Source organism: Agelaius tricolor, unplaced genomic scaffold (assembly GCF_023055355.1).
Source record: "Agelaius tricolor isolate 1412-34295 unplaced genomic scaffold, bAgeTri1.0.p SCAF_8, whole genome shotgun sequence".
Taxonomy (NCBI): Eukaryota; Metazoa; Chordata; class Aves; order Passeriformes; family Icteridae; genus Agelaius; species Agelaius tricolor.
The window spans coordinates 18,256,025-18,271,976 of NW_027269268.1; the positions used below are offsets into that span (position 1 = coordinate 18,256,025).

At 44.5% G+C, this 15,952-nt stretch overlaps 2 long non-coding RNA genes across 2 annotated transcripts; both read right to left on the reverse strand.

The window, feature by feature from the left end:
- Positions 1-2,906: 2,906 nt before the first annotated feature.
- On the reverse strand, positions 2,907-4,155 carry LOC139592236 (uncharacterized). Its single transcript, XR_011679944.1, has 3 exons — positions 4,012-4,155; positions 3,433-3,487; positions 2,907-3,148 (listed from the first exon to the last, which is right to left on the reverse strand). It is a non-coding gene; the product is annotated as an uncharacterized lncRNA (long non-coding RNA).
- A 10,080-nt stretch (positions 4,156-14,235) lies between these two features.
- On the reverse strand, positions 14,236-15,405 carry LOC139592600 (uncharacterized). Its single transcript, XR_011680052.1, has 3 exons — positions 15,262-15,405; positions 14,684-14,738; positions 14,236-14,399 (listed from the first exon to the last, which is right to left on the reverse strand). It is a non-coding gene; the product is annotated as an uncharacterized lncRNA (long non-coding RNA).
- Between the last annotated feature and the right edge of the window lie 547 nt (positions 15,406-15,952).

Consider the following 15,952-nt stretch of genomic DNA (forward strand, 5'->3'; position numbering starts at 1 on the left):
AGATGCTTGTGGTCAAATTACTTAATGAAAAGAATTCAGTGTGTCAGCGATCATCCCAACAAAGAAAACATGTCCATTTACAGTACTGTTTAACTATTTCTATAATTGGTGACCACATTAAATGGGTATTTGAATGGAAGCATGCCAGATGAATAAAAACAACCTTCTTGGGTGCCAAACATTAACTCTTTCTACAAAATTAGCTAAATGTGTGCAAAATTGTACACACCTACTATAACTGCTGACCTCTCAGACAACTCTATAGTCTGTATCTGATGTGATTTCGTTTAAGAGAGGAATGCCAATAAAATACACCAGGAGTTGTTATCAGCCCAAAATGTCATCGTCCAAGATTATATTGAACCATAGCAAAATATATGCCTTACAGCTCAGGAACTGTAGCACTGCAAAATGGGTACAAAAATAGGTGTCAATTCATGAGAGAATCTACAGTTGAAGATGAAAAGCAATTTTAGATAGACAAGCCCCATAATAACCAGAAGCCTGGCAATTCTACAGCCTTTGCATAGTTGCAAAATATAACTGAATAAAAGTTAATTTTAGGAAGTTGCCCATTGCAGACCTCAGCTGAAGGAGGGTGCCTGGGATTTGCAGTAGTGAATCACATCTTTGATTCTTTGGGTTGCCAACAGTGATCTGGACTTGATGCCTCTGAGAAAGGAGCAACAAATTTTGTAATGAATAGCAGTTGGCTCAAAATTCTTGGCCTAAGTTCTAAACCATGAGGCTTCCATCCCTCATGATCCTTCCCTGTCATCTATTTTAACTATGCATAACTTTGTTGTCCTTATTTAAAACCCCTTCTATCAGAAAGCCTAATTTAAAACCTGGCTCAATGGTAGTTGTTGTGGGAAATTCCACTGGCTAAATACAAATACCAAAAAGAAATATGCATGTTATAAAATGCAATCACTTAACTTTGAGTTTGCAAACTGAGAGCTCTACAAGAACTTTTTTATGATATCCCAGACCACCATTTTTGTATTTTCTTTGCAAAATAGTAGGATTCTTCGCATAAAGCTATTAAAATCAACCACATGATTTTCTTCAGCTTCTGCTTGCATTGTAATGTGTATTTTTTATACAAGACTGAATGCAACCAAATTGGAGATCAGCATGTCACCAAAACTAAAAAACCAAACACCACATAAGGAGGTCTTACCTCTGTCATTTCAAACAGCCACTGATAACCCAGAAATAGTCCACAATCCAGGATATACCAGATTAAAAATCTTTCTATAAACATATGGCAGGGGAGGGGAACAAAATTGCTAGAGGGAAAGAGTTCCACAGCTGGAGTATGTCAAATAACCACACTCCATTCAGCCCACCCTTACCTCTGCACATTTATACCCCACTGCTCCTCTCCACATGCCTGCACCAGAACTATCCCACCTATCTGGGGAATATCAGGCTAAAAAATCTAAAATATTGGTAGGGTAGCTACTAGATGGGATTTTTATTTTTTTTTTCTTATCCAAGTTTAAAACGACATTTTAGACTTATCCATGTTTATTTCAGAGGTCAAAAAATGTACCCATTTCCTCCATGTTTGCCATTTCCTATCTTCCACAGCCACAGATTCTTTTTCTCTACTTGGGTGTAGTTCTCAGACTCATACAAGTCCATAGAAGTAAATAGGACCCATCTGAGAGTCCTGGGAGAGCTGGCTGGCATCATCATGAGGCTGCTGCTTATTTCCTGAAAGGATGTGAAGCCTGGGGTGGTTTCCCAATAATTTCAGAAAGGTAAATCTTTCAGCCTGAAGGACAACTCAAGGGACCTACATGGAGGACACTCTCATTTCCACGCCTCTTAGAAGCCCTCTAACCCAAAACACTATGATTTCCATCTAACTCTGCAGCTTCCTTGAGAAATGGGTATGACCTTCCCAGATAAACTCTAAAACTGAGAATTTTTTCCAACCTTCATCATATGTGAAACATCACTTTAAGAACACTTGACCTATCATTCCCTAATCATTGCAAAATTATAGACCTGTGATGGGAGTCCTGCCAAGGCCTTTGAAATGCTACTGTTGAAAGGTGAACAAAAATACAGAAATCCAAAGGAATAAAACACCAAAACTGAGAAAGATATAAAAAAAATTGACTTCAAGACAATGCTGGAAGTAAGGAAAGTTTAATTTTCAGTTTTCTGTTTCATGGTATAATGGATTTACAGTTGCATTTTTAGCTGAGATCTGCCTTTGTCTCTTTATTACTTTTGGATAACAGAATCATTTTCTTTCCTCTCTTATGTCCAGTGAATTTATCTCTGGACAATTGCATTTCTCTTCAGTGGAACTTAGGACTGTCTGGCTGTAATTGTAGGAACTGGAGCTACAACACACTTGTACTGCCAACAGCTCAAAGTCAGCAACCAACTATATGCATTCAAAACCACATTCCTTCAAAAGCCTCCAGATTCTAATTCTAATGAAACCCTACAACACTCAAAGCAGCAGTTTGTTAATGTACCAGTTATTCTCAAAGAACCTTGCTTTCTTTGGATGTGTGCACAACCTGCTACTCTTTCTATCTTCTGAGCTATGAAATCAGGACATTTTCACCAAAGCATGCACCAGAGTCTGCCCTGAGAAATCGGATCCCTCTCACCCCGAGCAGGCCCTGTTTCTTTTTCCCCGTACAACACACGCTGGCCACAAGAACTACAAAGCTTGTGGCTTTAGCACATTGCCCCCAAATCAATGACTACAGGGAGAGGAAAAGAACAAGCTTCTGACTGCTCCAACCAAGAGCCTTACTTCCACCTGTTAGACAACATCTCTGCCTATCAGCACAGTCCAACACAGAAGAGCAGACAGACAATATTTCAACTATTCAAAACTTTATTTATAATTGAATTGAGCAAAAATGAAACTATATACAGGAAGAACTATATACATAAAGAAACAAGTCTCTACACTGCCTATAGTCCAAGATCCATCTGAGTCTGTCCTGAGAAGCAGAAGTACTCATATATAAATGGGGTGGTATAGATCTGGAGTAAGTTCCACCCTGCAGGTTGGGCACGCGCCGATAGTCTCCAGGGCAACAGGGAGGCACTCGCTGCAGAAGACATGGCCACACATGGTTGCCACAAGCTGTCGTCCACATTGTAAAATCTGAAGGAAAGAAAATCACATGTATTGAGAGGAAAGAATTTGAGTGTGCTGCTCTATTGGCACCAGGCAAATGAGACTTAAAGCACCTGGAATAAAAATTACAAGGGACTATCAGATCTGCCGGTTTCACTTCACCAAGAAGTGACTTGTGGAGCTTCACAGCAAGGGCTGTGCTTCCAGCCAGCTGCCCACAGCACCCCACATCATCCAACTGACTTGTGCAGCTCCCCTTCTGGCTTTCTCCTCCCACAAAGCAGAAAGGACCATCACAGGTGCATCCTTACCTCTGAGTAAGAATCCATGCAAATGGGACACCTAATGACAACTCCTTGCTGTGCACTTGAGGGAACAGAATGAGAAAGAACACGCAGCTGTTAAGATCACCACACTTCAATAGTTATTGATACATTACATCTCACATAATCGTGCAACTGCACTGACTAGCCATGACACATTTCCTCTGAAGAACCCAGCTCTCTTTAAGTCTCTGTGTGCTGCATTTAATGAGGATTTGGGGTCTCCCTGTCCTGAGGGAAAGGGTGTCCTGCTTTCACCAGGAGAAAGGTGTAGTCAGTCACCCAGCTCTCAGATTTGATGCAAGTAATTCCCATTCCTTGCCATACCCCCACAATCATCTCTCAGGTTCTGTGCAAGGTTGTACAGCTGCCCTGGGCTGCCTTTTTCTCCCAAAATGCAAATGGTATCATTTGATCATCATGCAACATGGGAGAGGGAGGGAAATACATAGAGTATGGGAAGGCTTCAAAAATAAACCAGGCATAGCAGTATAAGTTAGTCCGATGCAGAAAACAAAAAAAAAGGTAAAACAATTCACGTTTGGTAGGGGCATGAGGCATACATACTCTGAAAGTGAAGTTCCCTCCTCTGCTGCTCCCTGTTCTGCAGGGGCTGAGTCAGCAGCAGGTGCATCATTAGCTCCTGTTCCATTACCAGAGCCATCCACCTGTCCATGTCTCTTCAGGGTGGCCCTTCTCTTTTGCTGTCGATAAACTGTAATTTAATTTTCATAAGTTATATGTGATGCAAAATGCAGAACATGTAAACGATTTCTTAAGGAAGGATGCTCTTTGTGTTTCTATGTCAGATCATTGTACACTTGCAAGCCAAATCAGCTGGAAGGGAGATTTATTCCATTAAATAGACAACAACTCACAAACAAGATCTACGTGCTGCCCATGGGCAAATTCCTTGTTGGTAGAATTGCCTTGTTAAGGTTCAGGGCTTGACATGCTTCAAGGAGCTCAGAGCCAGGGAAGGCTTAACAAAGCTTGGGGAGAAGGATGCCCACTGAGAGTGGACACAAAAAATGCAGAATTGAGGGGCCACATGGACATCTGGCACAACTCCCAAGATAAGGAAGAAACTAAGAAACCCAAGTCTCCTGAAATCGGCTCTGACTGGTAAAAAGTAGTTCCTGCAGGGGGAGATGGTGAGCCCCGACTCATGGAGCAGCAACTCAAGATTAACTCCCCAGCCCAAAAGAAGAGGGAGACTGAGCAATGCACTGAGTGGACTAATTACAGTGAGAAGTGAGACAATCACTAACCAAAAGGAGACAGAATACTAGCTCAGAAGATAACCTTGTCACTTGCAACCAGTTACAGCTAATTTCTTGTTTGTTTAAATTTATGAATAAGAGAAGTTATTTTGATAGTGGTGAGTCTGATCTGTGAAATATCACTGAGCACCCAGACTGGTGAAACACTAAAACAAACAACCAATGTCTCTCAAGTCTCTCTCAAGTGTATCATTATTTACCTGTTGCACCCCAGCAACAAGTCCAATTTTTGTGGACAACATATTGACCAAGTTACAGGGAGAACCATTTCTGATGGCCTGGTCTGTAACAGCCAAAGGGTCAAAAAATGCTGTTTGCTCTTTAACTCTCAGAAACCACAGGCAATGGTGACCTCTGCAACTCCAGTGTCCATGTCACACTAATCAACCACCAATCAGCTAAAAGTGCAGAAAGTGTTAGCACATTAAAAAGTTCCTTCTGCATAAATATTCAGCTACCACTTTTCTTGCAGGGATTTCCCACTGTGACTGACAGAGGCCATCACACACACATTGCATCTGTTCTCTGAGACACTGGCCAGAGGCTTTAGCCCAGTGCTTTGCCTTTTGCTAAAAAGCAGTTTCAATCCCTGCTGCTCAACTTTCTTGGAAAAGAACAACAAAAATAACTATTACCTTTTAGGTAAAAGTCCATTACCAATTGTAAAACATCAACTCACCTTCAAGAAGCTTCCATTGATGGGAAGGGAACACATGGGAAGGGAGAGAAAAGAAGATACAATTAGATTTGGTGAGCCCACTGGTGTTTCACACAAGCCTCAGCTCAGAAAGCAGTTACAGCAGGGGAGGTGAGCAAGGGTAGGCTATCACCCTCTATGTTTGGTTAGGAACATTCAAAGCAGTAGCACAAAGAGCTACTGCCCTGAAAAACAAAGAAGTGGGTGCTGCTGATTCTGCTCTCATTGCTGCAACAGGGTAGAAATAGAGGCAGCTTAGGCACCCCCTGAACACCCTCCTCCCTGGTCCCCTGTTCCTGTTCCCTATTCAGATTTGACCTGGAGCTCTCCCTTTCCCTTGTTCTCCCCAAAACTGGCAAATTCTGCTATGATAACCCTAACACTTCATCTTAGATGAACAGCTGCTGAAGGAAGGAAGCCACAACAGAAATTTGTGAGTAAAGAATTCTATCAGTCAATGCTAGAACTACAAGGAACACACAGGTCTGCCAGTGCCATTGCTGGAAAGGGCTTCTCCCTCTAAGGACACCACCAAGGAGGCACTTGGAAGGATGTGCAAGTTGGAGCTTCCCAGAAGGGGCTGTGCTTCCAGCCAGCTGCCCGTGGCACCCACCTCAAACAGCTCAGTTGTGCAGCTCCCCTTTTTGTTCTTTCCCCTCCCACTAATGTGACAGGACAAAAACATGTGGATCCTTACCTGTGAGTAGCATCTCATGCAAATCACGCAGAGGAGACTACTAGAGGGCCTTGTGCTATAGAGAACAGGTGCAGAAAGAACATGCAGCCATTAATTTCACCATTCATGACAGGTTACTGATAGAGAAATGCCAAAAAGTAAAACATCCCTTATTCTAAATTAAAAACAGTCCAGCCCCCTTTCAATTAGTTTTCTGTACTTCAGCCTCTTCAGTGTTACTAAAGTGTTACTGAAAGATACATTTAATTAGGAGTTCATGAACAGGGAAGAAAAACCATAAAGCTTGGCAGAAACCCGTTTCTACCATGTATCAGAAATTAGACTTTGAAGACACACTTTATCTGTCACATACATTTCAATATCTTCTGGTTCCTCTTCACTGTCATTCGCCAGTACTTCAGCTTCATGTTCTGCTTCTCTGGAACCAAGTGGGTGTTGCTGGCTCTGCTCCCAGCAATGGGGTAAAAATGGAGACAGATTAGGAGCTGCCTGAATATTCCTGAAAAACCTGCTCTCGTGTATCAGTTCCCTAAGTTGATTTGGCCTGGAGTCCTTTCTTTCCCTCTTTCTTCCCCAAAAGGCCAAATGATTCGTCTAAACACTTTGTGTCAGATAGACAGCTGCTAAAAAATAGAAACCACAACAGGAATTTGGAGCACAGAATTCCAGTTTGCTGCTCTATTGGCACCAGGCAAACAGGACTTGGACTACGTGCAGTCTGTCACTCAATGCTGTAGAACTATAGGAAACACACAGATCTGCCAGTGTCATCCTGGAAAGGGCTTCTCGCTCTATGGACACCATCAAGAAAGGACTTGGAGGGATGGGCAAGTTGGAGCCTCCCAGCAAGGGCTGTGGATCCTCACCTCTGCATTGTCATTCTCACAAATCGGAGGACTAATGAGACGTGCTGTCCATGCACTAGAGGGAGCAGAACCAGAAGAACACGCAGCTGTCAATTTCCCAGTGCAAAGAGGCCTTCCAAGACATACAATTGCAAAAATTGAAACAAACCCTTGTTCTGATTAAGAAACATCCCAACCCAGAAGCACAGTCAGTGCAAGAGCTTTTATGTACTGCAAGCATTTCAGTGCAATCCATAATGTAAGAAACATTCAATAATGAATTCCTGAATGGGGAAAAAGGTTTCTCCAGGATTTTGCTGGGTTTTAGGGGTTTTCTTACTGTTACTTCTCTTCCAGATAGGCCACAACATTTCAAGTAAGAATTCTCCAAAGAGAACCAAGTAGAACCCAAAAGACTGGAAAAACCTGTGTCTACCATATATCAGAAATTACACTTTGGAGAGACTCTCCATCAGTCACATACTCATTGTTATCTCTTGGTTCCTCTTCGTTGTCACTCGTCCGTAGCTCAGCTGAACTCTCTGCCTCTCTGGAGCCAAGTGGGTACTGCTGGCTCTGCTCCCTGTCCTGCACCTGAGAGTTGTCACCCTCCTTCATCGGAGGACTAGCAGGACCTGCTGGCCGTGCACTAACAGAGAGCAGAACCAGAAGAACATGCAGCCATTTAAATATGGAGAGAAGAATTTCACTGGGCACCAAAGGTTGCCAACAAAGAAAACATTGGCACTTAAAACATCCCCTATTCTGATTCAGCAACATCCCAGCTCAGAAACACAATCATTCCAAGAATTTTTATGGACGGCAAGCATTTCAGTGTGGCCAGCTATTCTCTTACATTCAATGTTAGATGGACAGCTTCTAAGAAGTTAAGGCTTCACAAACAGAGAAGAAAGGCTTCTGCTGGATTTTGCTGGGCTTAGTTTAATTCTCTTCCAGGCAGGCCACTATATTCCAGGTCTGAAGTACTTGCACAGAGCTAGGCAGAACCCAAAAGCTTGGCAAAAACCTCTTTCCACCACTTATCTGAAATTACTCTTTTGATAGACACTTTCTCTCTCACATACCCATCATCTTCTATTGGTTGCTCTTCATCATTCCTTGCCCGTGCCTCAACAGAATTCTCTGATGCTCTGGAAAGATGAGGCTGCTGCTGGCTCTGCTCCCTGTCCTGAAATGGGGTAGAAATGGGGGCACTTAGGAACCACCTGAAAACTCTACTCCCTGCTTCCCTTTTTCAGTTCCGTAATTGGATTTGGGCTGGAGCCATTTCTTCCTCTCTTTCTCCCCCAAACTGGCAATTTCACCTGTGACAGCCTGAACACTACTTAGCATGTGAACAACTAGTGAGGAGAAAAAACCCCATACCCAAACCTGCTCTTGTGTTTGGTGCACGTGGAGCTGGGTCATGGAAATTGTGTTGTAAAATTTGAGGCCTTTTCTTTGCAAAGGTTCAGGAACAGCCCTGTCAGGATAAAACTCCCGTGCTGTTTGCTGCACGTTTCTGTTTTGCACAGCAGCAGTGGCATCCCAAATTTGAGCAGATACACTGCACTGTGGGCTGGATCCAAGCATATTCTTTTAAGATAGTAGGGGAAAAATGAAAAAATTCCAGATGGGACCATTTTAAAGACTTCTTGGAATAAGAAACAGAATTAGTGCATACCCCAGTCAGCTGAAGTTGCATTTTACAGCTCAATGACAGAGATTCCTTAAACTGATGTTGCAGCTAAAAACTTCTTACTTGGGAAGTCAAAGATTTCCTGTGCTCTCCTTTAAATCAGGGAAGCAACAACCTCTTTTAGGTTGTTCACCCACTCTCTGCAAGCACCTCTCAGGCATGCTGATGTGTTCATGAGTGTGTTTGGGGCTGACTGGGAACTGTGTCTAAAGTGATAAATCAGAGCCTTCTTTCAACCCTTGAGGCCACAGTACTCAGTAAGATTCCAGAAGACAGGCAAGAAAACTAATTTGAATGCAAGATGGAGAGGAGTGTGCCCTTCACTACTTACCACAGGAGACTCATTTTCGCTGATAGCGATGACCTCAGGCTCTGAAGATTCAGCTGTGATATCTATGAATTCTCCACCAGCTGAAAAGGGAGAACATTAGAACCAAGGTCAGAGATTACTAAGGAATTAGGTAGGCCGCCACTGTAGAACAGGCTGTGGTTGGATTCATTGTGCCCTCGGTCTCTTTTTTTCAGGAACGTGTACCACATTTCACTCAAGCTTTGCCCTCAACAGTCCACAGGGAGCATTGCCAGCCCTGTCCCTCTGAAGGGACAAAACAACAGGAAGAGCAGCTGAGCTCCAAACAACTTCTGTTGGATGACAACAGCTTACAGGATGTTCACATCAACAGATTATTCAGTTCATATAGGGGAATGTTTAGCACACCGGGCAAAAACATACCCCAACCAACACTAGAGGGGACACCAATTTCATGGTACCATGCTGTAGATTGGTTCCTTGAAGGATGGGGCACAGTATTTTGAAAGGCTTTCCTCATCTTCTTCCAGCTTGGGAGATCCCAAACTCAGCTTGCCACCCTCCACTGTGGCAGCTGCAGTGACTGCCAGCTCATCAGAACACACAGTCAGGGCTTTGAGCAGCACTTGAGGACCTTTGCTACACACCTCCTCTCCCACTAGCAGCCAGTGTATCGAGCTCAGTAGCACCAAGACAGTTGTCAGAAGGCTTGCTGTTTAGGGATGCCATTCCAGGTGCTTCCTCAATCCCAAGGTTCCCTTCCTCCCCAGTAAAGGGCCTAGAACCTGGCAAAAGCACATGGCCAGATGGTCTTCAACCCTCCAGAAGCAGTTTCTGTACTCACCAGGCTCAAAGGCAGGTGCACCACTTTCCTCAAGGTCTCTTGGCTCCGTCTGCGAAGTTCCACCTCTGCTGGAGGGCAGCAGCCTGCTCCGTTTCCGAGCTGGTCTGGAACGAACTGCTCCTCCAGGGCGCTTTCGCTGACGCTGACAGGGAACAAAGCCTGAGCATTTTCTGTGGCACGAATCTCAACACAGACCTCGGTTTTTGCAACACCAATGACAGCACACAAGGATACAGAAAACTCTCCTGAAAAGGCTGGAATACACACCAAATGGTGCTATGGGCCATTCCCAACTGAGCACATCACATCAGGGAAAAGACATCACCCCTGATCTCCCACAAGCCACCTCCCCAAGAGCGAGCCTGTCCCAATGGCTTGGGAATGAAAAGACCAGTTCCCAATTCCAGCACCTTCCCGCCCCCACCGTAAGCATTTCTGCACTACTGCTAACACCCACAGAGATTCAAAACCTTCACTATTCCAGAATGTCAAGTTACATGAAGTTTTCAAAGGTTCCTCTGCATTTGCTACAAATTCTTGAAATGCTTTCTAGAAGTACCCTGGAAAATGTTTTAAGAATCAGGTTTCCATTGAGTAGCAAAGTACTTACTGAGCTCATGGTGGTTTCTGATCAAAAACCACCAGCAAAATAAGTGGGGCAAACACCAAAAAAGGAACGTCAGGGATGTGATCAATCCCTTTGGTTCCTTCAGTCAGCCCACTGCAGATTTTTCGGTGTGACAGAAAACTACTCTTCCAAACCTATCAGAAAAGTAGAGGGGAGATTATCTATTTGGAATGCCAGTTTCCTTGAACACCCCCATGCCCCAAGACTCCCATTCCGGAGTCTCCAGTTCCTGTCCAAATCCAGAGGGGAATCCGTGACTCTGGTACTTGAGCCCACCTGCAGCCCATCCACCCATCCTGCAGCCCAGCCCAGCCCCTGAGCATCAGAAGCCTTTCCAAGAATCGTCTGCCCTCACCTGTACAGTCAGTGCAGAGTTTGGCTCGCAAATGTCAGCAAATAGCTCTCTATTCCCAGCCGGGATGGAGAAGACGGATGCTCCACGTCTGCTGTGCAGCAGAGAACCCGTCAACTGGCTCGGGTTCACCCCGTCAACAGAGTCCATGCCAACAGAACCTTGGGAGCAGGAGTGCCCCTGGCAACCAGGGGCAACATTCCATGCCCAGGTAACGGGTGTCTGCTCTGCCCACCCATGGAGTTCCAGAGGGCTATGGAGGCACCTCAACCATCCCCGGCTGCTGCTGCCACCCACCAGATCAGGGTGCTCAGGGCCCTGCCCAGCCTGGCCTGGAATGTTCCAGGGCATCCACAGCTTCTCTGGGCAGCCTGGTGCAATGTCTCACTGCCCTCACAGCTCCTCTGAACATCTGATCCCAGTCTCCCCCTTCTGATCTAAAACCCTTCCCTTCCCCATTGCTCTCTGCCCCCTTTGGGCACTGCAAGGCCACAGTGAGGCCTCCCCGGCCCCTGCTCCTCCCCAGGCTGGACAGCCCCAGCTCTCCCAGCCTGGCTGCAGAGCACGGCTGCTCCAGGCCTGCACACATCCCCACGGCCTCCTCCAGCCCTGCTCCACAGGCCCATCTGCTGCTGCTGCTGCTGCTGCTGGGCCCAGCTCCACAGGCACATCCTGCTGGGCACTGCTGGGCACAGCTCCACAGGCCCATCCTGCTGGGCACTGCTGGGCACAGCTCCACAGGCACATCCTGCTGGGCACTGCTGGGCATGGCCGGGCACAGCTCCACACATGAGGCCTCAGGGGTAGAGCAGGGACAGAGCTGCACCTCCCGCCACCCTCAGCCTGAGCAACCCGAGCATCACTGGAGTCTTCTGTGGCTAAAGAAACCCCACTAAACCACACCTCCCCCAATCAGAAGGAAAGTTAAACCCTTCCTTAACCCTCCTCCTCCAGGTTTATTAGTCTGTTGCTGTTTTAACTCCTACCAGAGTGTTTTAACTTTAACCCTAGTAAATAGCAATTAAAACAAAATCCAAGTTTGTTGGGTTTTTTCCAAACTGATGAAAAGATCTAAGCAGTCTGATCCTTATTTCAAGTCTCTGAAGTCTTGACATTTTCAGGTCTTCAACTACTCCTCTATCATTATTTCGCAACAGGGCTGAGGAGCTTTGCTCTGCTCCCGCGGACAGCACCTTCCTCCTGAGGCCCTGCTCTGCTATGGAAGGTGACACAGCAGAAGAAGCAGAATTACTGCTCAGTTTTCCTTCCAGCCACTCTGCCACGGCACCTGCATTCAGAAGGGTGGGCTGGGGCTCCTGAGAGCAGCAGGGAACCCATCTCAGCCCTGCCAGGTGCAGGGCTGCTCCTCAGGCCCTGGTCCTGCTGGGTGCTCTGTGCTGTGGGGAGAATGGTGGGAATTGACCCAGTGCTGTGGAGAGCACAAGGATTTGTTCCGCTCATGCTCTACGTCAAGAGGCTCATTTCTTACAAAAGTTTCTCTGTTATTACAATCCATCCTTTTGGGTAATTGACAGCATGGTGAGTGTTGAAGAATGGGAGGGATGCCTTTTCCATTTTTTGAAAAATCCCAAAGGAGATTTAACACTTTATATAAAAATGCTAAGATGCTAAAGCAATTCCAAACGTACATTTAATATATGAATAATTAAGCACCGTGTATGACTCCCAAAGCACTGATTATGAGAAATGAACCATGCAAATATACTCTCTCTCTGGTCTGGGCTTTCAAAGCTCAAAAACCCCACTTCTCCTATGCCTACAGATCAATGATGAAATGAGCTGAAAATGTGCTTTTCCTTCAGCTGACAACTGCACACCAAGACTGAAACCAATGCTTCAACTCTTCAGTTACCTTTTGCTATTCAGTGCATTCCGAGATCAATACTTTCTAAAAATTTTATATATTTGTTTAGACAAGAAAAGGGTTAATTATTAACCATATACCAAATGTTCAAAGAAAATTGCCTCAGCTTATGCTGTTGAGGCATACTAACATCTGTTTAAACCTATTGTAAAATCAGCTCAGTGCCATTTCATTGCAGGTTACTTAAGATCAAACTTACTTTACCAACAATTGCTCTTTTTACTGAGAATACCTGGCCTTGCATGTCACCTAGGAATACAGCTTTTAGAAAGACAATTTAGACAATTTAGAAAGACATTTCTGCTTACTGTCGTTGCATCCACCAAGTAGCTCAAAGTCTAGCAAAAATGGGAAACAGAAAGCACCGCTCTAAACTTTATGGCCATCCTGTAAGTACATGATTTTATTTGTATCTGTTGAAGAAATATCTTTGAGTAATTTTGACAACTCAAGTAGTTTTTCTTAAAAACAAAAATCAAAAGATCACTTTATCAGGATAATACAAATGTTTTCATTTTTTTATTAAGATCAAGCCACATAAAAATAGGGGGGACAATGAACCTTGTTTATTACTTCCTCTGCCTAAATATGGTGATATTAAGACATCTTGAGATATGACTGAGGAAGCAGATAAATAACACACTAAAGACAAAAATTAAAAACCAAAATAAAGGATACATGTCCACACAGAAGACCAACTTTAAACACACAGAGGACCTCAGTTCAATTTGTTCATCTAAGTTTTCTGTTTCATGGTACAATGGATTTACAGTTGCATTTTTAGCTGAGATCTGCCTTTGTCTCTTTATTACTTTTGGATAACAGAATCATTTTCTTTCCTCTCTTATGTCCAGTGAATTTATCTCTGGACAATTGCATTTCTCTTCAGTGGAACTTAGGACTGTCTGGCTGTAATTGTAGGAACTGGAGCTACAACACACTTGTACTGCCAACAGCTCAAAGTCAGCAACCAACTATATGCATTCAAAACCACATTCCTTCAAAAGCCTCCAGATTCTAATTCTAATGAAACCCTACAACACTCAAAGCAGCAGTTTGTTAATGTACCAGTTATTCTCAAAGAACCTTGCTTTCTTTGGATGTGTGCACAACCTGCTACTCTTTCTATCTTCTGAGCTATGAAATCAGGACATTTTCACCAAAGCGTGCACCAGAGTCTGCCCTGAGAAATCGGATCCCTCTCACCCCGAGCAGGCCCTGTTTCTTTTTCCCCGTACAACACACGCTGGCACCAAGAACTACAAAGCTTGTGGCTTTAGCACATTGCCCCCAAATCAATGACTACAGGGAGAGGAAAAGAACAAGCTTCTGACTGCTCCAACCAAGAGCCTTACTTCCACCTGTTAGACAACATCTCTGCCTATCAGCACAGTCCAACACAGAAGAGCAGACAGACAATATTTCAACTATTCAAAACTTTATTTATAATTGAATTGAGCAAAAATGAAACTATATACAGGAAGAACTATATACATAAAGAAACAAGTCTCTACACTGCCTATAGTCCAAGATCCATCTGAGTCTGTCCTGAGAAGCAGAAGTACTCATATATAAATGGGGTGGTATAGATCTGGAGTAAGTTCCACCCTGCAGGTTGGGCACGCGCCGATAGTCTCCAGGGCAACAGGGAGGCACTCGCTGCAGAAGACATGGCCACACATGGTTGCCACAAGCTGTCGTCCACATTGTAAAATCTGAAGGAAAGAAAATCACATGTATTGAGAGGAAAGAATTTGAGTGTGCTGCTCTATTGGCACCAGGCAAATGAGACTTAAAGCACCTGGAATAAAAATTACAAGGGACTATCAGATCTGCCGGTTTCACTTCACCAAGAAGTGACTTGTGGAGCTTCACAGCAAGGGCTGTGCTTCCAGCCAGCTGCCCACAGCACCCCACATCATCCAACTGACTTGTGCAGCTCCCCTTCTGGCTTTCTCCTCCCACAAAGCAGAAAGGACCATCACAGGTGCATCCTTACCTCTGAGTAAGAATCCATGCAAATGGGACACCTAATGACAACTCCTTGCTGTGCACTTGAGGGAACAGAATGAGAAAGAACACGCAGCTGTTAAGATCACCACACTTCAATAGTTATTGATACATTACATCTCACATAATCATGCAACTGCACTGACTAGCCATGACACATTTCCTCTGAAGAACCCAGCTCTCTTTAAGTCTTGTGTGCTGCATTTAATGAGGATTTGGAGTCTCCCTGTCCTGAGGGAAAGGGTGTCCTGCTTTCACCAGGAGAAAGGTGTAGTCAGTCACCCAGCTCTCAGATTTGATGCAAGTAATTCCCATTCCTTGCCACACCCCCACAATCATCTCTCAGGTTCTGTGCAAAGTTGTACAGCTGCCCTGGGCTGCCTTTTTCTCCCAAAATGCAAATGGTATCATTTGATCATCATGCAACATGGGAGAGGGAGGGAAATACATAGAGTATGGGAAGGCTTCAAAAATAAACCAGGCATAGCAGTATAAGTTAGTCCGATGCAGAAAACAAAAAAAAAGGTAAAACAATTCACGTTTGGTAGGGGCATGAGGCATACATACTCTGAAAGTGAAGTTCCCTCCTCTGCTGCTCCCTGTTCTGCAGGGGCTGAGTCAGCAGCAGGTGCATCATTAGCTCCTGTTCCATTACCAGAGCCATCCACCTGTCCATGTCTCTTCAGGGTGGCCCTTCTCTTTTGCTGTCGATAAACTGTAATTTAAATTTCATAAGTTATATGTGATGCAAAATGCAGAACATGTAAAAGATTTCTTAAGGAAGGATGCTCTTTGTGTTTCTATGTCAGATCATTGTACACTTGCAAGCCAAATCAGCTGGAAGGGAGATTTATTCCATTAAATAGACAACAACTCACAAACAAGATCTACGTGCTGCCCATGGGCAAATTCCTTGTTGGTAGAATTGCCTTGTTAAGGTTCAGGGCTTGACATGCTTCAAGGAGCCCAGAGCCAGGGAAGGCTTAACAAAGCTTGGGGAGAAGGATGCCCACTGAGAGTGGACACAAAAAATGCAGAATTGAGGGGCCACATGGACATCTGGCACAACTCCCAAGATAAGGAAGAAACTAAGAAACCCAAGTCTCCTGAAATCAGCTCTGACTGGTAAAAAGTAGTTCCTGCAGGGGGAGATGGTGAGCCCCGACTCATGGAGCAGCAACTCAAGATTAACTCCCCAGCCCAAAAGAAGAGGGAGACTGAGCAATGCACTGAGTGGACTAATTACAGTGAGAAGTGA